Source organism: Anomaloglossus baeobatrachus, chromosome 1, assembly GCF_048569485.1.
Source record: "Anomaloglossus baeobatrachus isolate aAnoBae1 chromosome 1, aAnoBae1.hap1, whole genome shotgun sequence".
In the NCBI taxonomy this organism is placed as follows: Eukaryota; Metazoa; Chordata; class Amphibia; order Anura; family Aromobatidae; genus Anomaloglossus; species Anomaloglossus baeobatrachus.
This window is the reverse complement of record NC_134353.1, coordinates 595106429-595129928: the sequence shown is the minus strand read 5'-3', so window position 1 is coordinate 595129928 and position 23500 is coordinate 595106429.

The following is a 23500-nucleotide window of genomic DNA, read 5'->3' as shown; positions in this document are numbered from 1 at the left end:
GCCACAGGAACGACGAACAACATCGTACCTGCAGCAGCAACGATATTATGAAAAGGAACGTGTCAACGATCAACGATTTGTGACGTTCTTGCGATCGTTGATCGTCGCTCCTAGCTTTCACACACTGCGATGTTGCTAACAAAGCCGGATGTGCGTCACAAACACCGTGACCCTGACGATATATCGTTAGCGATGTCGCAGCGTTTAAAGCCCCCTTAAGAGTGGTATTATTAGAGAATAGATTTTTTTTTGTGTAACAGCACCTTTATTGTCAAAGTCTGTAATGCTAGAATCCCTGCCTACAGGTCTCTAATACACTACCCCTACTCCAAAAGCTTGCCTTACAGTTAATGCAGCTAAAGCAGTAGTATTAAAGAATAAATTATTTACATAGCAACAGCATCAGCATCAAGGTCTGTATGGCTAGAGTCCCTGACAGTCCTCTAATACACTATCCCTACTCAATAAGCTCAACCTACACTAATTGAAGGTTAAGAGCGGTATTAGTATAGAATAGAATAGCTGTCAATTGGCCCTGAAAACAACTGTTGGATTACTGTTATACATTTGTTTACTGTTATACATTGTCACGCTATAATACACTGTCCCTTCCCCAGCAGAGCCTCTCCCTACACTATTTTCAGGTACAGTGGGCAAGCATGATGTCACCGGGCCTTATATGGACCCAATGACGCTATGCTGCTGGCCAATCACAGTAATGACAGTAGCCAACATGGCTATGGCATTACCCTGATTGGCAGGCAATCCTTGCATGCTTTGTGGCTGAAAGAAAGCTGCAAAACATGTGGGCCGGGAACTCCAGCATATACAAAATGGATACAGCCGCACACTAAATGCCATCAATGTATAAGGGAACTCTGGTACTGCATTACTGCTATATGAAAAAATGAGATTTTTAGTTTATGAATTGGCCAATGCATGTAAGCCCAGAAACCAAACGGCAAGGTAAATCTCAATATTCCGGGTCACTAACTAAAATGCCACTATCTAGGTTAAAAACATCCATGCCTGGGCAGCTAGACTAAAAATCTAACTTGAAATGCCACTATCTGGACTAACCTCCATGTCTGGGCAGCTAGGACTCCTGGTATAATGATTGTGAATACAGCCTGGTTTATAGGGCGGAGTGCTCAGTCAGAAAAAAACTCACTGCAAATATTTCAAAAGACTGACCTGCACATCCTACAAGTGTGTATAGGTGCCAGCTGAAAAAACCTAGCAAATACAAAATGGATACAGCCGCACACTAAATGCCATCAATGTATAAGGCAACTCTGGTACTGCATTACTGCTATATGAAAAAATGAGATTTTTAGTTTATGAATTGGCCAATGCATGTAAGCCCGGAAACCAAACGGCAAGGTAAATCTCAATATTCCGGGTCCCTAACTAAAATGCCACTATCTAGGTTAAATACATCCATGCCTGGGCAGCTAGACTAAAAATCTAACTTGAAATGCCACTATCTGGACTAACCTCCATGTCTGGGCAGCTAGGACTCCTGGTATAAGGATTGTGAACACAGCCTGGTTTATAGGGCGGAGTGCTCAGTCAGAAAAAAACTCACTGCAAATATTTCAAAAGACTGACCTGCACATCCTACAAGTGTGTATAGGTGCCAGCTGAAAAAACCTAGCAAATACAAAATGGATACAGCCGCACACTAAATGCCATCAATGTATAAGGGAACTCTGGTACTGCATCTCATTTTTTCATATAGCAGTAATGCAGTACCAGAGTTTCCTTATACATTGATGGCATTTAGTGTGCGGCTGTATCCATTTTGTATTTGCTAGGTTTTTTCAGCTGGCACCTATACACACTTGTAGGATGTGCAGGTCAGTCTTTTGAAATATTTACAGGGAACTCCAGCATGGCGCCTGAGTTGAAGGAAAACCTAGATTTGCCTCTGGTCAAGATTAACACTTCATAATTTGCATGCTGATTTTACTAATGGTATTGCAATAGGCTTATTTACATACAATAATTTGCTATTTATAATATTAATAATAAATCATATACACCATAGATAAACATTTACTTATATGTTATGTTTTGCAGAACTCCCTTGCTAACGTTCATTTATCTGCCTGGCTTCATTTGCCAAGTGAAAAGGTTACCTTTGCTCTCAGTATATAAATGTATGAATATGTAAACTGCTAAAAGATAGATTGCCTTGTGCATAAGTATTCTGCAGAACGTAGATACCAAACTAGAGCAGATCTACTCTGCATTGATTACTTTATTTAATATATTCCAGCTATTCACAACATACCCTTGAAGAACAGGTTGCCTTTTTATGACTGCAGGGCTCATAAATATGATTATGTGGAGGAGAAAGTGGTAAATTAAACTCAGTCCTACAGTGCGCAAACACAAGCGTAATTGCAAGCCAGCATGTCCATAGTGCTTACACTAAAGTATCAAGTGACAGCAAAAAACAATATACAGTATATATACCGTGTGTGTGTATATATATATATATATATATAAAGTATATATATATGTATATATATATATATATATATATTATATAAAGCTGAATGTGTGTATGTCCGAGATTGGCATCGGCACCGTCGCAGCTACAGCCACAAAATTTTGCACACTCACCCTTCTGGACTCCGAGAGCATCATAGGCTATGTTGTGAGACGAAATTTTAACCTCGCGCGTTCCAGTTTACCAATTAATTTTGCCCCTATCTACATAATGGGGAAAAAGTGAAACGCAAAGTGTATCGGCACCGTTGCATTTACAATCACGAAATTTTGCACAGACACCTCATGTGAACCAGGGAACGTCGTAGACTATGTTTTGACAGGAAATTTAACCCCGCACTTGTAAAAACATTAGAATTAATACATCTAGTTATCAAACACTTTATAATGGGACATATTATATATGATGACAGTCCTGTCTATATTGGAGGGCATAGCTTATTGATAAGAATACTTAAATTAATATTAAGATATCTGTATTGAATATAGATAAATGCTGACATAGTATGATATATATGTATATATATATTCTATCTGGAACTTTCCAGAGGGTTACATCATGTTCAACATGCATTCAGAAGAATCTCCCTATATGGGTTTGGACAGCTGCATATATAACATGACACATTGTAGGAGGGGGTTCTCTTGCACATGTCGAAGCTGAGCCATAATCCATCCACCCAATCCAAGATGAAGTAACACATGCTGTCAGGCCTACAGTATCTAAGGCTTGCCTAACCATTCAGGAACCAAGGAAAGATGGATGAAGATTTCTTTTGATTTAGTTAAACATATTTATTATTGAACTCCTCACGTAAGCTAACAAGTAAATGAAGTTTGAAGAGTTTGCAAAGCCACAGAAGATCATCCTTTGATGTGTCTTTGGAGGAAAAAGAATAAGTCAGTCCATAAGAAGTACTACAAGTGCTGATTATAAGTCAAGGTAAGACAATTAATTTAAATTCTTTTTCTGAACAAAATAAGCATTTAGAGAAGTCTAGTTTAGCGAATTTATGGTTAGACTTGTATGCTGAGTGTGAACTTGCAAATTCACGAGGAAATTCTAAGGTATTTTTTAACAAAGAGAAAGAGAGGCTTAGAAATTTATCGCATCTAGTCCAGGAATTCCATAAATCAGTGTTAGAGAAATTCAAAGACTGCTTACAACCTGAAATGTCAGTAAGTGATATTGTTGATTGTGACTGTAATAATTCTAATGAAAATCGTTTCCAAGGCAGACATGTGCTGTCTATTGAAGGTGACCTTAAGGACACCAGAAATGAAGCAAGAAAGGATGTTGGAAAAGAAGCAGGAAATTACACAGAGGAGCCAGAAGGGGGAGGAGCCAGAGAAGGAGACGTGCAGAGAGGAGTCAGAGAAAATGGTGACGATCAGTTTCTAAAAATAGAACAGGCTAATTAGGAATTAAACTTAGAAAGAGTCTTTTGGACTTATGCAAATTAATTCCTACATATGATCCCAAGATACATGTGTGCAGAAATTCAGAAATATTTGAAAGTTTTGTTGAAAAGTTCAATTTAACCGATAGTGAGAAAACTCAGATATTCCATATGTGGATACCACAACAATTTTTCAGACAGCTGGCATTATAAAAGTCTTCTGACAATGAGACATTTGATTGTCCAAATGATGACATCAATAGATTGAAAAATCTTATCTTTTGGGAAAGATATGAAGATATTCCAAATTATGAGATGTTGAAGGAATTACAAATTGAACAGAATGAGGGTACTGTCACGCTTCCCGGTTCCCGTGCCCCACTCTCCGGTCCCCGTGGCCCGCTCCCCGGTTCCCGACGGCCTCCCCTGCTCACCACTCCGATCCCGGTTTCCTCTCCCTCGCCTGCACCCCCCATGTGTCCTGCTCCCCACTCTCGGCGCTCCTCTGCGACGCAGGACACACAGCCGGGCACTCCTGCTTCTTCCACACCACTTCCTGTACTGGCTTCTGGCACACGGGCCTCGCGCATGCGCATTAGGACGCGCGCGCGGTCATTGACCCTCTCTTAAAGGGCCAGCACCTAGAAACAGGATATTGCATAGACAGGTACAGGGTATATTAGGATTCTCTTTCCTGGTGGGTGGGGCCTGTTCTATGTGTTTAGTAAGCTAGGAGTTCAGGTCCCCATATTGCTTTGCCCTGTATTAACCCCTGTCTGTCTCGCAGAGCCTGTCCTGCCACGCCAGCCTGTCCTGACCACGTCCGTTCCAGTCCTCCTGACGGTGACTTTGGCTGATGTTCCACCACCTCTTCAGCTCCACCAGTCTCCGGTCCCTGGCTCCGTTTGGTGACCTGTCCTCTCGCTCAGCTGGTTCTGGATTCCGCCTGACCCTACAACCCAGCCTCGGATCCTGAGCCTCGTCACCCGGACTACCATCTAGGACTCCGTGTTCCCAGGGACATCTACTTTCCAGCTCTCATACGGACTATCCTGCTACCAGTAGTGCTTCGGCTGCTGTGCATCAAGGCCCTCTGGCGGGGTGACCGGCCTGGCTGCCTCACCAGGGGAATCCGGTGTAAGGTCCAGTGTTTCCACCACCCGGACGTAACAGCTAGAACAGGCCATGGATCCCGCCGACGCACTAGCAACCCAGCTGGCTGGATTGCAGCAGGAACTCGGACGACAACGTGAGACCCAATCCCGTATGTTGGCCTTCATGACATTCGTGGACACCCGCCTGAATACGCTGCAAGCGACTGCCACGTCTCTGGCGACTCAATCCACGTCCGCAGCTCCCGTGGCAGCCTCCTCGGATACCTCCAAACTCCGTTTGGCCTCACCACCCTGGTACGCCGGAGATCCCAAGACCTGCAGGGGATTCATAAATCAGTGCTCCCTCCATTTCAAGCTGCTGCCGCACCTTTTTGCCTCTGATCAAGCCAAGGTCGCGTTCGTGATGTCCCACCTAGAGGGAGAGGCACTGGCCTGGATGAACCCCTTGTGGGAGAAGGAGGATCCGGTAACCACCAACATCCAGGAATTCCTGCAGGCTTTTCGTATTACCTTTGACGAGCCCGGACGCGCCTCCGCGTCCGCCTCATCGCTCCTCAGGCTACGTCAGGGGACTTTGACGGTGGGCCAGTATGCCATCCGCTTCCGCACCTTGGCCTCAGAATTAGGGTGGAACAATGAGGCCCTAACTGCCGCCTTCTGGGAGGGACTTTCGGGCCGTATTAAGGATGAGCTGGCTGGTCGTGACGTGCCTTCCACCCTGGATGCCCTGATTGCCCTAGCGACCCGAGTGGATCTTCGCTTTCAGGAACGCTCCAAAGAGGTGTCCCGCGAGAGGCGTCCGATACGGCACTCCTCCCCACCACTGAAGTCCACCACTCCCCAGTCGGCGTCATCTGGCGCTTCTGCCCACAAGCCCATGCAGATCGACCGCCTGAGGCAGTCTGAGCAACGCCGAGCAGAACGACTAGCAAAGGGTCTCTGCTTCTACTGCGGAGATGGCACACACCTGCTACGCTCCTGTCCTGAGAAGCCGGGAAACTCCAAAGCCTAGGCTTGGTAGGAGAGGCCACCGTAGGTTCTGGGACTCTCTCAGACTCGGTTACCTGGACTGTTCAAGTGACTACAGAAGAGACCCGGTTCACGGCAGAGGCGTATCTCGATTCCGGAGAAGCAGGCAACTTCATCCAGCAGGCTACGGTGGATAAGTACCAGGTGCCTGTTCTCCCACTAGAAAAAACGCTGGAGATCGCCTCAGTAGATGGGAGACCCCTCTCTGACACCGTCTCGTTGATCACTAAGCCTGTGGTATTACGGATCGGTGCCCTGCACACCGAGAAAATCACCTTCTACGTCCTCCCGCGCATGTCTCATCAGATCCTGCTGGGACTTCCATGGTTACGGGCTCACGAACCGTCGGTCAGCTGGAGTACAGGTGAAATTACCCGATGGGGTTCCTCATGCCACGAGAGATGCCTGAAATCCATACAGCCCATCCGACGACCTCCGGTTCCAGAGTCTCTACCAGGACTGCCTTCTGCCTACTGGTCCTTCACGGACGTTTTTGATAAAAAGGAGTCAGAGGTACTACCGCCTCATCGTCCCTACGACTGTGCCATCGACTTACTGCCGGGAACTACACCTCCTAGAGGAAGGATATACCCCTTGTCCCCTGCTGAAACACGGGCCATGTCTGCTTATATCACCGAGAGCCTGGCAAAGGGGTTCATTCGGAGATCTTCATCCCCTGCCGGAGCAGGTTTTTTCTTCGTCAAGAAGAAGGAAGGTGATCTGCGCCCCTTCATTGACTACCGGGGATTAAACCAGATCACCGTGAAAAATAAATACCCTCTGCCGCTCATCCCCGAACTATTCGATCGGCTCCGAGGAGCACGTGTATTCACCAAGTTGGATCTCCGTGGGGCCTATAACCTGGTTTGCATTCCCTCTGGAGACGAATGGAAGACCGCATTCAACACTCGGGATGGGCACTACAAGTATTGTGTAATGCCCTTTGGTCTGTGTAATGCTTCGGCAGTCTTCCAAGAACTGGTGAACGATGTGTTCAGAGACCTCCTCTATGTCTGTGTCTTGGTGTATCTGGACGACATCCTGGTCTTCTCTCTGGACCTACAGACCCACAGAGAGAACGTGCAGCAAGTACTCCAAAGGCTTAGAGAAAACCGTCTGTATGCCAAGTACGAGAAGTGCGTCTTTGAAAAGTCGTCTCTTCCCTTCCTGGGTTATGTCATCTCTGACACTGGTCTGCAGATGGACCCAGAGAAAGTGTCTTCCATCCTCAACTGGCCTCCTCCTTCCAGACTGAAGGCCATCCAACGCTTCCTCGGCTTTGCTAACTATTATCGTCAATTCATTCCGCACTTCTCTGCCCTGACTGCGCCCCTCTCTGCCTTGACCAAAAAGGGAGCTAATCCTAAGGACTGGCCACCTGCAGCCGATGCCGCATTCTGCTCTTTGAAACAGGCGTTTGCCTCTTCCCCGGTTCTCTATCGCCCTGAATTGAACCGACAGTTCACCTTGGAGGTGGATGCCTCCTCCTCAGGGGCCGGGGCAGTGCTAATGCAGAAATCCTCCACCGGGAAGATGGTCACTTGCGGATTCTTCTCCAAGAGCTTCTCGGCACCCGAACGCAACTACACCATTGGTGATCGAGAGCTACTGGCCATCAAGCTGGCCTTGGAGGAATGGCGCTACCTCCTGGAGGGAGAAGAATACCCCGTGATCATCTACACGGACCACAAGAACCTGGAGTACCTACGGTCATCCCAAAGATGAACCCGCGACAAGCTCGCTGGTCCTTGTTTTTTGCTCGGTTTGATTTCCAACTCCATTTTCGGCCCGCGGATAAGAACGTGCGGGCAGACGCTTTGTCTAGGTCCTTTGTGCCTGTGGAGCAGGAGGAGGAGACGTTCTAGCCCATCATCAGCCCCAGTAAAGTTATTCCGGTGACCCCTGTCACTCTGGCTCAGATACCCCCTGGGAAGACCTATGTCTCAGATGCTGACAAACAAAGAGTCCTACACTGGGGTCATGCCTCAAAAATCGCCGGCCATGCTGGTCAGAAGAATACTTGGAGTACGATCGTCCGTCACTATTGGTGGCCGTCCCTCCGTAAAGATGTCGCCACCTTCGTCTCAGCCTGCCCATCCTGTGCCCGGAACAAGACGCCCAAGCACCTGCCATATGGGCGTCTTCTGCCTCTGCCCATTCCCTCCGTTCCGTGGCAACACATTGCAATGGACTTTATTACGGACTTACCCTTGTCCTCCGGACACACGGTCATATGGGTCGTGGTGGACCGTTTCTCAAAAATGGCTCACTTCGTTCCCATGGGCGGGCTGCCCTCTGCCCAGGAGCTCGCTGACTCCTTCATACAACACATATTCCGATTGCATGGCTTTCCTGCACACATTGTGTCCGACAGAGGAACTCAGTTTACCTCGCGCTTCTGGAGGGCCCTCTGCAAACATCTGGGAGTATCCCTGGACTTTTCTTTGGCCTTCCACCCTCAGTCGAATGGCCAAGTGGAACGAGTCAATCAGATCCTGACCTCCTTCCTGCGCCACTACGTCAACATCCATCACGGCGATTGGTCCACGCTCCTTCCATGGGCTGAATTCTCCCATAACCAGCACATCAGCGAGTCCACCTCCAGCTCTCCCTTCCAGGTCGTTTACGGACTTCAGCCTTCCGTCCCGTTACCAGTATCCTCGGCTTCAGATGTCCCTGCTGCAGATGCCCTAGTCCGGGACTTCTCAGCTATATGGAACTCTGTCAAGATTTCCCTAGAGCGTGCTTCCTTGCGGATGAAGAGACATGCAGACAAGAGGCGCCTGGATCCCCCGTGTTTCTCTCCAGGTGATCTGGTCTGGCTTACCTCCAAATATGTCCGATTGAAGCTACCATCGTACAAGTTGGGTCCTCGTTACATCGGGCCGTTTAAAGTCATCAGCAAGATCAATGCAGTCTCCTACAAGCTGCAGCTCCCGGCCACGATGCGGATACCCAACTCCTTCCATGTCTCCTTGCTCAAACCTGTTGTCCTTGGTCCCTTCTCCGCTGGTGCCAGTACTGCTCCTCCTCCCATCGCAGACGATGACATCTATGCGGTAAGGGATATCATGGCCATGAAGACCGTGCGAGGTCGGCAATATTTTCTGGTGGACTGTGCGGGTTATGGCCCCGAGGATAGGTCCTGAGAGCCCCGGGAGAATGTTGGCACTCCTCTGATACGTGCCTTCCTGTCCAGGTTGCGGGGAGGGGGGCGTGGGGGAGGGGGTACTGTCACGCTTCCCGGTTCCCGTGCCCCGCTCTCTGATCCCCGTGGCCCGCTCCCCGGTTCCCGACGGCGTCCCCTGCTCACCACTCCGGTCCCGGTTTCCTCTCCCTCGCCTGCACCCCCCCATGTGTCCTGCTCCCCGCTCCCGGCGCTCCTCTGCGACGCAGGACACACAGCCGGGCACTTCTGCTTCTTCCACACCGCTTCCTGTACTGGCTTCTGGCACACGGGCCTCGCGCATGCGCATTAGGGCGCACGCGTGGTCATTGACCCTCTCTTAAAGGGCCAGCACCTAGAAACAGGATATTGCATAGACCGGTACAGGGTATATTAGGATTCTCTTTCCTGGTGGGCGGGGCCTGTTCTACGTGTTTAGTAAGCTAGGAGTTCAGGTCCCCATATTGCTTTGCCCTGTATTAACCCATGTCTGTCTCGCAGAGCCTGTCCTGCCACGCCAGCCGGTCCTGACCACGTCCGTTCCAGTCCTCCTGACGGTGACTTTGGCTGATGTTCCACCACCTCTTCAGCTCCGCCAGTCTCCGGTCCCTGGCTCCGTTTGGTGACCTGTCCTCTCGCTCAGCTGGTTCCGGATTCCGCCTGACCCTACAACCCGGCCTCGGACCCTGAGCCTCGTCACCCGGACTACCATCTAGGACTCCGTGTTCCCAGGGACATCTACTTTCCAGCTCTCATACGGACTATCCTGCTACCAGTAGTGCTTCGGCTGCCGTGCATCAAGGCCCTCTGGCGGGGTGACCGGCCTGGCTGCCTCACCAGGGGAATCCGGTGTACGGTCCAGTGTTTCCACCACCCGGACGTAACAGGTACATTTCATTTATGTCCGTTTTTGAACGTTTATATAGGGCGTTCATTCCAAATGTCAGATCGAATGCAATGGTACATTTATTTGTAAGGAAATTTAATTTCCTTGATGATAACACCTGTGCTATCACATTACAAAAACGGTTCCTATTCGAAAGTACAAAATTTATCGATTTTGTTAGAAATCACCAAATTCAATTAAAACAGAAATTAATTAATGCCGTAAAACCAAAACCAAAAAAGGAGAAATTCTATGAAAAACCAACATTGTCTTGCAGATCCAAATATTCCTGTGACAAAATTTATGAAATTCATAGGAAATTGCATGTAAATTACAAATCATACGATCCGCTACAACTATTATCTAAAAATCTTTTTTCACAGAAAAAATCTACCCCTTCCTTGTCTCCAATAAGGGGGAAAATGGTCACAAGATCTGATACTGATGATCTCAGACAAGTTATTTTTAAAAGCCCTGACAGACAAAAACAGGTGATGGACTCTCCTGAAAGAAATATTTTGTCTCATGAATTAGCAGAATTACAAAATATTTTCAGAGATTCCAATAGTTTAAAAATGGTTTTATTAGATCGGATCTTTGAAGAAAAAATGAGGTTTGGTTTTAAGCTGGGTAAAGGGGATTTCTGAACAAATTAATTTATTATTTGATATTTATTATTATTCATATGCAGTATATCCATGTAATACATACTTTCTAAAGATTTATCTATATAGTATATTGTATATTTAAAATTAGTGATAGTAAAATCAAAGTTAGATTTTCATTTAGTTAAATGATAGTTTAATTTTATAAATTAATAATTTGATCTCTGTATATGAATAATAATATTTAAAATTTAATAAAAAGAAAAAGTATTACTTATTTTAAGTGTTTCATTTTTTATCATAAATATGATAATAATTTTAATCTTTTATTTCCATCAGAATTTCTCAGTAACGCAGATTGATGAAGTATTAATTTATTTATTTATAAATTTGTTCTTATCCTCAAACAGGTAACATATATCTTATATTGTGTAAGACTAATCTCGAAAGCATGCTTAATAATAATAATAATAATAATAATAATAATAATAATAATAATTAGTATTTTCTCAGGTATCATTCGGAGGATCCTTAGTTTATATATATATAAATATAAATATATATATATATATATATATATATATATATATATATATATATTATCTCTAATATATAAAGCTGAATGTGTGTATGTGTGAATGTGTGTATGTATGTATGTATGTCCGGGATTGGCATCTGCACCGTCGCAGCTACAGCCACAAAATTTTGCACACTCACACTTCTGTCCCCCGAGAGCGTCATAGGCTATTTTATGAGGGGAAATTTTAACCCCGCGCTTTTACAGTTTTTCACCACAAAACCTGCCTCCATTAAAGCGAATGGAGCTGGGAGCCACAGTGCAGCCAGAACTTCAGAAGAATGCGCAGCCACTCCCTTATATGGAATGTTGGCGTGTCACAATGCAGCCAGTGAAAGAGACAGACACAGACAGGGAAAGAGGCAGACACAGACAGGGTAAGAAACAGACATACACAGGGTAAGAGACAGACACAAAGAGACAGACACAAAGAAACAGACTGACAGGGAAAGAGACAGACAGGGAAAGAGAGGGAAAGAGAGAGACAGGTAAAGAGACAGACACAGACAGGTAAAGAGACAGACACAGACAGGTAAAGAGACAGACACAGACAAAGAGACAGAGACAGACACAGGGAAACAGACAGACAGGGAAAGAGAGGGAAAGAGACAGACAGGGTAAGAGACAGACAAAGACAGGTAAAGAGACAGACAAAGAGACAGACACAGGGAAAGAAACAGAGGGAAAGAGACAGACAGGACAAGAGAGGGAAAGAGACAGACAAGGAAAGAGACAGACAGGGAAAGTGACAGAGATAGATAGACATTGAAAGAGATAGAGAGACAGACAGGGAAAGAGATTAATACAGACGGAGAAAGAGACAAAGACAGACAGGTAAAGAGATTGAGACAGATGGAGAAAGAGACAGAGACAGATAGGGAAAGAGACAGACAGACAAAGAGATAGAGAGAGACAGAGAGATATACAGAGGGGGAGACAGACAGAGAATGGGAGAGAAACAGAGAGACAGTTACTATCCCGGGGGCTATGTTGTGAGGCGAAATTTTAACCCCGCGCGTTCCAATTTACCAATCAATTTTGCCCCTATCTACATAATGGGGAAAAAGTGAAACGAAAAGTGTTGGGGCAAATTGACAGCTGCCAGATGTGAACAAGGGGGACTTAAAGAATGAGAGAAATGGCGCCAAAGAGTATATACCGCCCAGTTGCTAAGGTGGGGCCCCGACATGGGATACTCACCACACTCGGGGATATGAACACACACACAAAATGCGCCACACACTACCACGTACTTGAACACATATACCACCCTCAGCACACTTTTCACCACACATACACCAACCTCGCCACATAATCGCCTTAAAACACTCACAAGTCTGGTATTATCCTTCAAAAATAAAAATCTGATTAATAAGCAGCCAAACTACAAGAACAACAAATGTACCATATAGGAAATACGGCAGCTGTCAGTCACATGACCTGTCTATTATGTGTATGTGTGAGCTAATATATACTGTCAAGGGTGAGGGCTTTCTGTTGCCTGGAGATTTATCAGGCTGCCAATAGCAACCAATCACAGCTTAGCTTCTATTTTGCTACAGTTAATTAATCTGAACTCTGATTGGTTAATATAGGCAACAATTTAATAATTACATTTCTATCTATTTGTTTTGTGATTTTTGCGTGCAGAATACATTTTTGTTAATACATTCTATGTTATTAACATCAGTTATTAACCCGGGCGAAGCCGGGTAGTACAGCTAGTGTGTATATATATATATATATATATATATATATATATATATATATACAGTGCCTACAAGTAGTATTCAACCCCCTGCAGATTTAGCAGGTTTACACATTCGGAATTAACTTGGCATTGTGACATTTGGACTGTAGATCAGCCTGGAAGTGTGAAATGCACTGCAGCAAAAAAGAATGTTTTTTCTTTTTTTATTTTTTTTTTTTAAATTGGTCAACATGGGAAAGACAAAGGAGCATTCCAAGGCCATCAGAGACAAGATCGTGGAGGGTCACAAGGCTGGCAAGGGGTACAAAACCTGTTCCAAGGAGTTGGGCCTACCTGTCTCCACTGTTGGGAGCATCATCCGGAAGTGGAAGGCTTATGGAACTACTGTTAGGCCGTGGACAGCCTTTGAAAGTTTCCACCCGTGCCGAGGCCAGGCTTGTCCAAAGAGTCAAGGCTAACCCAAGGACAACAAGGAAGGAGCTCCGGGAAGATCTCATGGCAGTGGGGACATTGGTTTCAGTCAATACCATAAGTAACGTACTCCACCGCAATGATCTCCGTTCCAGACGAGCCCGTAAGGTACCTTTACTTTCAAAGTGTCATGTCAAGGCTCGTTTACAGTTTGCTCATGATCACTTGGAGGACTCTGAGACAGACTGGTTCAAGGTTCTCTGGTCTGATTAGACATTTGGAGACTGGATGGCACTGCATACGACCCCAAGAATACCATCCCTACAGTCAAACATGGTGGTGGCAGCATCATGCTGTGGGGCTGTTTCTCAGCCAAGGGGCCTGGCCATCTGGTCCGCATCCATGGGAAGATGGATAGCACGGCCTACCTGGAGATTTTGGCCAAGAACCTCCGCTCCTCCATCAAGGATCTTAAGATGGGTCGTCATTTCATCTTCCAACAAGACAACGACCCAAAGCACACAGCTAAGAAAACCAAGGCCTGGTTCAAGAGGAAAAAAAATCCAGGTGTTGCAGTGGCCTAGTCAGTCTCCTGACCTTAACCCAATTGAAAACTTGTGGAAGGAGCTCAAGATTAAAGTCCACATGAAACACCCAAAGAACCTAGATAACTTGGAGAAGATCTGCATGGAGGAGTGGGCCAAGATAACTCCAGAGACCTGTGCCGGCCTGATCAGGTCTTATAAAAGACGATTATTAGCTGTAATTGCAAACAAGGGTTATTCCACAAAATATTAAACCTAGGGGTTGAATAATAATTGACCCACACTTTTATGTTGAAAATTTATTAAAATTTAACTGAGCAACATAACTTGTTGGTTTATAAGATTTATGCATCTGTTAATAAATCCTGCTCTTGTTTGAAGCTTGCAGGCTCTAACTTATTTGCATCTTATCAAACCTGCTAAATCTGCAGGGGGTTGAATACTACTTGTAGGCACTGTATATATATATATATATATATATATATATATATATATATGTATATATGCACGTGTATATATAGTATATACAATATATATATATATATATATATATATATATATATATATATACTAGCTGTACTACTCTGCTTTGCCCGGGTTAATAACTGTTGTTAACAAAATAGAATGTATTAACATACACGTATTCTGCACACAAAAACCACAAAACAAATAGATAGAAATGTAATTATTAAAAGGCAAAAACTAAGCTAATAGAAGCATTTCACAACATATATTTCAACACCACAGATAATCCACACAGATTTACCTAAATTGGCCAAGTAATGTTCTCCATCTGTCTCTTTCCAGGTCTGTCTCTTTCCCCGTCTGTCTTTTTCCCCGTTTGTCTCTTTCCCCATCTGTCTCTTTCCCTGTCTGTCTCTTTCCCTATCTGTCTCTGTCTGTCCCTTTTTTTGTCTGTCTCTATCTCTCTGTTTCTTTCCCCATCTGTCTCTTTCCCAGGTCTGTCTCTTTCCCCGTCTGTCTCTATCGAGGTCTGTGTCTTTCCCCATCTATCTTTGTCTGTCTCTCTGGCTGTCTCCTCCTTCCCTGTCTGCCTGTCTCTGTCCCTGTCTGCATGTCTGTCTGTATCTTTCCCCATGTGTCTCTTTCCCCATGTGTCTCTTTCCAGGTTAGTCTCTTTCCAGGTCAGTCTCTTTCCAGGTCAGTCTCTGTCTGTCTCTTTCCAGGTCTGTCTTTTTCCAGGTCTGTCTCTGTCTGTCTCTTTCCCCGTCTGTCTCTGTCTGTCTCTTTCACTGTCTGTCTCTGCCTGTCTCTTTCCCTGTCTATCAGTTTCCCTGTCTGTCTCTATCTCTCTGTCTCTTTTCCTGTCTGTCTCTATGTCTGTCTGTCTCTGTCTGTCTCTCTGTCTGTCTCTCTGTCTGTCTCTCTGTCTCTCTGTCTGTCTCTCTCTATCCGTCTCCCCACCGACATCTTATTACCTCACATATAAGCTTCTTATACTATGAATGTCTTTTGTTCCTATAGCAACCAATCACAGCTCCTACTAATAACCTGTAGTTCCAGGCTCCATTTACTTTAATGGAGGCATGTTTTTTGGAGAGTAACTGTAAAGCGCTGTTAAAAATGTATCCCTTAAATATATTTTTCTTCAAATACGTGATAAGGCGCATGAAAGACAAACTTCAAAAATGTAAAAAATAGATAGATGTATTTTATATCTAGTAAAAGGGTTGCCAAAAATTCAGTTACAGTTCAGTTACAGAAAGGAAAAAAATAGTATTCTTTGTTAGCTTACGTGAGGAGTTCAATAATAGTCCATATGTTTAACTAAATGAAAAGAAATCTTCATCCATCTTTCCTTGGTTCCTGAATGGTTAGGCAGGCCTTAGATACTGTAGGCCTGACAGCATGTGTTACTTCATCTTGGATCGGGTGGATGGATTATGGCTCAGCTTCGACATGTGCAAGAGAACCCCCTCATACAATGTGTCATGTTATATATGCCGCTGTCCAATCCCATATAGGGAGATTCTTCTGAATGCATGCTGCACATGATGTAACCCTCTGGAAAGTTCCAGATAGAATATATATATTATACTATGTCAGCAGTTATCTATATTCAATACAGATACCTTAATATTAATTTAAGTACTGTTATCAATAAGCTATGCCCTCCAATATAGACAGGACTGTCATCATATATAATATGTCCCATTATAAAGTGTTTGATAACTAGATGTATTAATTTTAATGTTTTTACAACTCCCCCTTGAGGCGGGTAAATTATTAATGAAACCCCCAAAATAAATGAATACATCATTAAGATAACAGATCTTCTTTCCTTCCTTTGGCGATAGTGGAAAAATATCAATGATAATAATACAAATAATAATAATCAATTTGCATTATTCATGTTGTATGTTCAACAATATAATAATGTGGATTTATGTTATGGTAGGCCGTGACTGATAATCATATAAAATACATAATTATACTTTCCTAAACCTAAAAAGATGAAAAACAGATCCGGTCACCATCTGTTATCTTCTGGGATGATGTCTTCTTATATCCAATGTAATCTGACATAAACACTGTTTTTGGAAATAAATCCTTTGGTAAAAAATGAATGGTTATTGATTTGATACAGTCCATTATTGCATTTATTATTTTTAGATCCTTAAACTTTATTTTTTATTGCAAAGTCCATATATTTAATCAAAGTCCATAATCAATGTTGATAAACCACAGTTCATAAGTGTAGAAAAATAGCATAGGCTTTTGATATCTGTGCAGTGAAATTTACATTAATCACCTTTATCCTCTGTGCTGCCTGTTGTCATTCCTGGAACAGGTGATGAGACGTTCTTGGTCAGCGTGATAGGTGTTAACTTTAATACTTTCTTACTCTCCTTGGTAACTATGGTGAAGTCTTAATGCACAGAACATGTGTCAGGGTTGCAACATTGTCCATCCTGGCATCATAAGATCACCATCCTGCTGCAGTCCAAAAGCAGTCAGTGGATTGTAATTGACAGTTTTATTTGAGACTTTACCTTTTGGACTTTTGGATATCAGGTTTTGTAACTTTTTATGGAATCACTTTTGACTTTAAAAAAATTAATAAAAGTCGTTTATGTTTCTGTAATCTTGATTGAAGACTTCATTCCCTAATCTAGATACCAAATATGGTAATGATACTACCACTAATAAATATCACGACATATCATAAATCTAATACTATAATACTATGTCAATATTACTATCGTCAAAGTATTAATATAATTGATACTTAGAATGATGAACTAATACTGTATAATGGTATAGACGATAGTATTTTCATGTAATAACTTTTTTGTCATTGGTGTAATTACTTTTCCAACCCATAGATGGCAATATGTTTGAATGTAAACAAAATGTAATATAAAATAATATAATATGTACCTATAATATGTACCATATTATAAATATAAAAGGCAACAATGTGGCTTATTTAGTTAGATCATTGTAAAATGCTAAACCAAAGGGGTAATACTAAGTTAATTTATTTGATTTGTCTATTATTTATTAAATAACCTACTATATAAGAAAATGTGTAACTATAACCAATATTTCATCCTTATTGCGTTAACATACTAATATAAGAATAATGTATTACTAGGAAGTAAATGAATGAATATCTCAATGAATGAAGTGTTCTTTTCTTCCAAAAAATTGGGACTTTTCCTTTTAATGGGATTACCTTGAACATAATCATATTTAATAAAGTAATATCCTTATATTAGATATTACTTAACTAAATATAGAAGTGTTTACTCAATTGAGATTTTAAAATTTTAAAAGGAAAAATAAAAATTGTAGAATTAAAATTTTGATTAAAAATTCAAATATTGAATTAAAAATAATCAAAATAAAAAAAAAATAAAAAGGAAAAATGAAAATCAGAATAAAAATAAAAGGGTAAAAGTTGGAATAAAAATAAGGCCTTCTATGTATATGACACTTATGTCCTTGATAAACACAACCTCAATATTACCAATATCTTATATTATTTCCATACCTGTCATATCATTAACCTATAGAAATAATTTATTCATGTAACCTTGCTGATAATCTGATAATACTCTTATTTAGTATATAAATGCATTGTGATTACCTTACTTCAATTTTTATTCCCAATAATTTTCTTTGTACTTGATTAATATTGATTATTAAAATATTGTGTAGACATGTATCTTAATCAAATATAAATATAATTAGGACCAAACCTTTTTCTTTTAATATCATTAAATATGATGTTATGAAAAAAAATAATATATCAAGATTAAATTAAATTTAAAATTGATGTTGTAAATCTTCAAGACCATATTATAAATATTACTCCTATATTTGAAAAGAAAATTATTACCAATCTGTGTATCAGTAAAATAAATAACACAAACTGTATAAAAGTAAAGACATTGGAAATACTTTCCTAAAATAAGAGTCTTCAGAGTAAACCTTTGATATGGGTCCTGACACACATCTTTACTAAAGAAATATGCATATGAATAAGTTATATTCTGTATAAATTCCTTCATTATTAATACTTATATACTTTAAACTTATTTTATTCTATTTATTTATTTATTTAATTTTTTCTTTAAAAAATATATATATTTATCCATAGAAACTTTGACGTTAAGAAGTGGTTTGTTTTTTTCTTTTAAGCTTCAAACTTTCCTGGATAGAATTTCAGTCAACAGCTGTTCAGTCCATTAGACTGCCTCACATGTATATACAGGACTATCCACATAGACATTGACAAACACATATCCCTTTGATTTTCAATTTTTCTATGCGTATTTCAAAGATATGATAATTTATTTGAAGTACTTCTTAAAAAAATACAAATTACATTTATCCCATACACTCATGAGTAACACAAATACTGTACTTTTTGGTCACTAACAGGACAGTCACTTATTATTAGCCCAGTATTCAAAGTCACGTGCTTTTGGTTAAGTACAAAAAAACCACCATTCCAACAAGGCAAGCAAGTGTAAATATTCCACTCCAAAAGACTCATTTTACATTTCAAATATCACTAAGAAAGATATATACAAGTATATAGAATATATATATATATATATATATATATATACAGTGCCTACAAGTAGTATTCAACCCCCTGCAGATTTAGCAGGTTTGATAAGATGCAAATAAGTTAGAGCCTGCAAACTTCAAACAAGAGCAGGATTTATTAACAGATGCATAAATCTTACAAACCAACAAGTTAAGTTGCTCAGTTAAATTTTAATACATTTTCAACATAAAAGTGTGGGTCAATTATTATTCAACCCCTAGGTTTAATATTTTGTGGAATAACCCTTGTTTGCAATACAGCTAATAATCGTCTTTTATAAGACCTGATCAGGCCGGCACAGGTCTCTGGAGTTATCTTGGCCCACTCCTCCATGCAGATCTTCTCCAAGTTATCTAGGTTCTTTGGGTGTCTCATGTGGACTTTAATCTTGAGCTCCTTCCACAAGTTGTCAATTGGGCTAAGGTCAGGAGACTGACTAGGCCACTGCAACACCTGGATTTTTTCCCTCTTGAACCAGGCCTTGGTTTTCCTGGCTGTGTGCTTTGGGTCGTTGTCTTGTTGGAAGATGAAATGACGACCCATCTTAAGATCCTTGATGGAGGAGCGGAGGTTCTTGGCCAAAATCTCCAGGTAGGCCGTGCTATCCATCTTCCCATGGATGCGGACCAGATGGCCAGGCCCCTTGGCTGAGAAACAGCCCCACAGCATGATGCTGCCACCACCATGCTTGACTGTAGGGATGGTATTCCTGGGGTCATATGTAGTGCCATCCAGTCTCCAAACGTCACGTGTGTGGTTGGCACCAAAGATCTCGATCTTGGTCTCATCAGACCAGAGAACCTTGAACCAGTCTGTCTCAGAGTCCTCCAAGTGATCTTGAGCAAACTGTAGACGAGCCTTGACATGACACTTTGAAAGGAAAGGTACCTTACGGGCTCGTCTGGAACGGAGACCATTGCGATGGAGTACGTTACTTATGGTATTGACTGAAACCAATGTCCCCACTGCCATGAGATCTTCCCGGAGCTCCTTCCTTGTTGTCCTTGGGTTAGCCTTGACTCTTCGGACAAGCCTGGCCTCGGCACGGGTGGAAACTTTCAAAGGCTGTCCAGGCCGTGGAAGGCTAACAGTAGTTCCATAAGCCTTCCACTTCCGGATGATGCTCCCAACAGTGGAGACAGGTAAGCCCAACTCCTTGGAAAGGGTTTTGTACCTCTTGCCAGCCTTGTGACCCTCCACGATCTTGTCTCTGATGGCCTTGGAATGCTCCTTTGTCTTTCCCATGTTGACCAAGTATGAGTGCTGTTTACAAGTTTGGGGAGGGTCTTAATTAGTCAGAAAAGGCTGGAAAAAGAGATAATTAATCCAAACATGTGAAGCTCATTGTTCTTTGTGCCTGAAATACTTCTTAATACTTTAGGGGAACCAAACAGAATTCTTGTGGTTTGAGGGGTTGAATAATAAATGACCCTCTGAATAAACTTTTCACAATTTAAAAAAAATAAATAAAAAAAGAAATAACATTCTTTTTTGCTGCAGTGCATTTCACACTTCCAGGCTGATCTACAGTCCAAATGTCACAATGCCAAGTTAATTCCGAATGTGTAAACCTGCTAAATCTGCAGTGGGTTGAATACTACTTGTGGGCACTGTATATATATATATTTATATATATACGTACAGCTAGTATATATATATATATATACATATATATATATATATATATATATATATATATATATATATATATATATATATATACAGTTAGGTCCAGAAATATTTGGACAGTGACACAAGTTTTGTTATTTTAGCTGTTTACAAAAACATGTTCAGAAATACAATTATATATATAATATGGGCTGAAAGTGCACACTCCCAGCTGCAATATGAGAGTTTTCACATCCAAATCGGAGAAAGGGTTTAGGAATCATAGCTCTGTAATGCATAGCCACCTCTTTTTCAAGGGACCAAAAGTAATTGGACAAGGGACTCTAAGGGCTGCAATTAACTCTGAAGGCGTCTCCCTCGTTAACCTGTAATCAATGAAGTAGTTAAAAGGTCTGGGGTTGATTACAGGTGTGTGGTTTTGCATTTGGAAGTTGTTGCTGTGACCAGACAACATGCGGTCTAAGGAACTCTCAATTGAGGTGAAGCAGAACATCCTGAGGCTGAAAAAAAAGAAAAAATCCATCAGAAAGATAGCAGACATGCTTGGAGTAGCAAAATCAACAGTCGGGTACATTCTGAGAAAAAAGGAATTGACTGGTGAGCTTGGGAACTCAAAAAGGCCTGGGCGTCCACGGATCACAACAGTGGTGGATGATCGCCGCATACTTTCTTTGGTGAAGAAGAACCCGTTCACAACATCAACTGAAGTCCAGAACACTCTCAGTGAAGTAGGTGTATCTGTCTCTAAGTCAACAGTAAAGAGAAGACTCCATGAAAGTAAATACAAAGGGTTCACATCTAGATGCAAACCATTCATCAATTCCAAAAATAGACAGGCCAGAGTTAAATTTGCTGAAAAACACCTCATGAAGCCAGCTCAGTTCTGGAAAAGTATTCTATGGACAGATGAGACAAAGATCAACCTGTACCAGAATGATGGGAAGAAAAAAGTTTGGAGAAGAAAGGGAACGGCACATGATCCAAGGCACACCACATCCTCTGTAAAACATGGTGGAGGCAACGTGATGGCATGGGCATGCATGGCTTTCAATGGCACTGGGTCACTTGTGTTCATTGATGACATAATAGCAGACAAGAGTAGCCGGATGAATTCTGAAGTGTACCGGGATATACTTTCAGCCCAGATTCAGCCAAATGCCACAAAGTTGATCGGACGGCGCTTCATAGTACAGATGGACAATGACCCCAAGCATACAGCCAAAGCTACCCAGGAGTTCATGAGTGCAAAAAAGTGGAACATTCTGCAATGGCCAAGTCAATCACCAGATCTTAACCCAATTGAGCAAGCATTTCACTTCCTCAAATCCAGACTTAAGACGGAAAGACCCACAAACAAGCAAGACCTGAAGGCTGCGGCTGTAAAGGCCTGGCAAAGCATTAAGAAGGAGGAAACCCAGCGTTTGGTGATGTCCATGGGTTCCAGACTTAAGGCAGTGATTGCCTCCAAAGGATTCGCAACAAAATATTGAAAATAAAAATATTTTGTTTGGGTTTGGTTTATTTGTCCAATTACTTTTGACCTCCTAAAATGTGGAGTGTTTGTAAAGAAATGTGTAAAATTCCTACAATTTCTATCAGATATTTTTGTTCAAACCTTCAAATTAAACGTTACAATCTGCACTTGAATTCTGTTGTAGAGATTTCATTTCAAATCCAATGTGGTGGCATGCAGAGCCCAACTCGCGAAAATTGTGTCACTGTCCAAATATTTCTGGACCTAACTGTATATATATATATATATATATATATATATATATATATATATATATACTAGCTGTACTATTTGGAACACGCGGGGTTAAAATTTCGCCTCACAACATAGCCCCCGGCGCTCCCCGCCCGGGATAGTAACTGTCTCTCTGTTTTTCTCCCATTCTCTGTCTGTCTCCCCCTCTGTATATCTCTCTGTCTCTCTCTATCTCTTTGTCTGTCTGTCTCTTTCCCTATCTGTCTCTGTCTCTTTCTCCATCTGTCTCAATCTCTTTCCCTGTCTGTCTCTGTCTCTTTCTCCGTCTGTCTCAATCTCTTTCCCTGTCTGTCTCTCTATCTTTTTCACTGTCTATCTATCTCTGTCACTTTCCCTGTCTGTCTCTTTCCCTGTCTGTCTCTTTCCCTCTCTTGCCCTGTCTGTCTCTTTCCCTCTTTCCCTCTGTCTCTTTCCCTGTGTCTGTCTCTTTGTCTGTCTCTTTACCTGTTTTTGTCTGTCTCTTACCCTGTCTGTCTCTTTCCCTCTCTTTCCCTGTCTGTCTGTTTCCCTGTGTCTGTCTCTGTCTCTTTGTCTGTGTCTATCTCTTTACCTGTCTGTGTCTGTCTCTTTACCTGTCTGTGTCTGTCTCTTTACCTGTCTGTGTCTGTCTCTTTACCTGTCTCTCTCTTTCCCTGTCTGTCTCTTTCCCTGTCAGTCTGTTTCTTTGTGTCTGTCTCTTTGTGTCTGTCTCTTACCCTGTGTATGTCTGTTTCTTACCCTGTCTGTGTCTGCCTCTTTCCCTGTCTGTGTCTGTCTCTTTCCCTGGCTGCATTGTGACATGCCAACATTCCATATAAGGGTGTGGCTGCGCATTCTTCTGAAGTTCTGGCTGCACTGTGGCTCCCAGCTCCATTCACTTTAATGGAGGCAGGTTTTTTGGTGAAAAACTGTAAAGCGCGGGGTTAAAATTTCCCCTCAAAAAATAGCCTATGATGCTCTCGGGGGCCACAAGTGTGAGTGTGCAAAATTTTGTGGCTGTAGCTGCGACGGTGCAGATGCCAATCCCGGACATACATACACACATACACACATACACACATTCAGCTTTATATATTAGA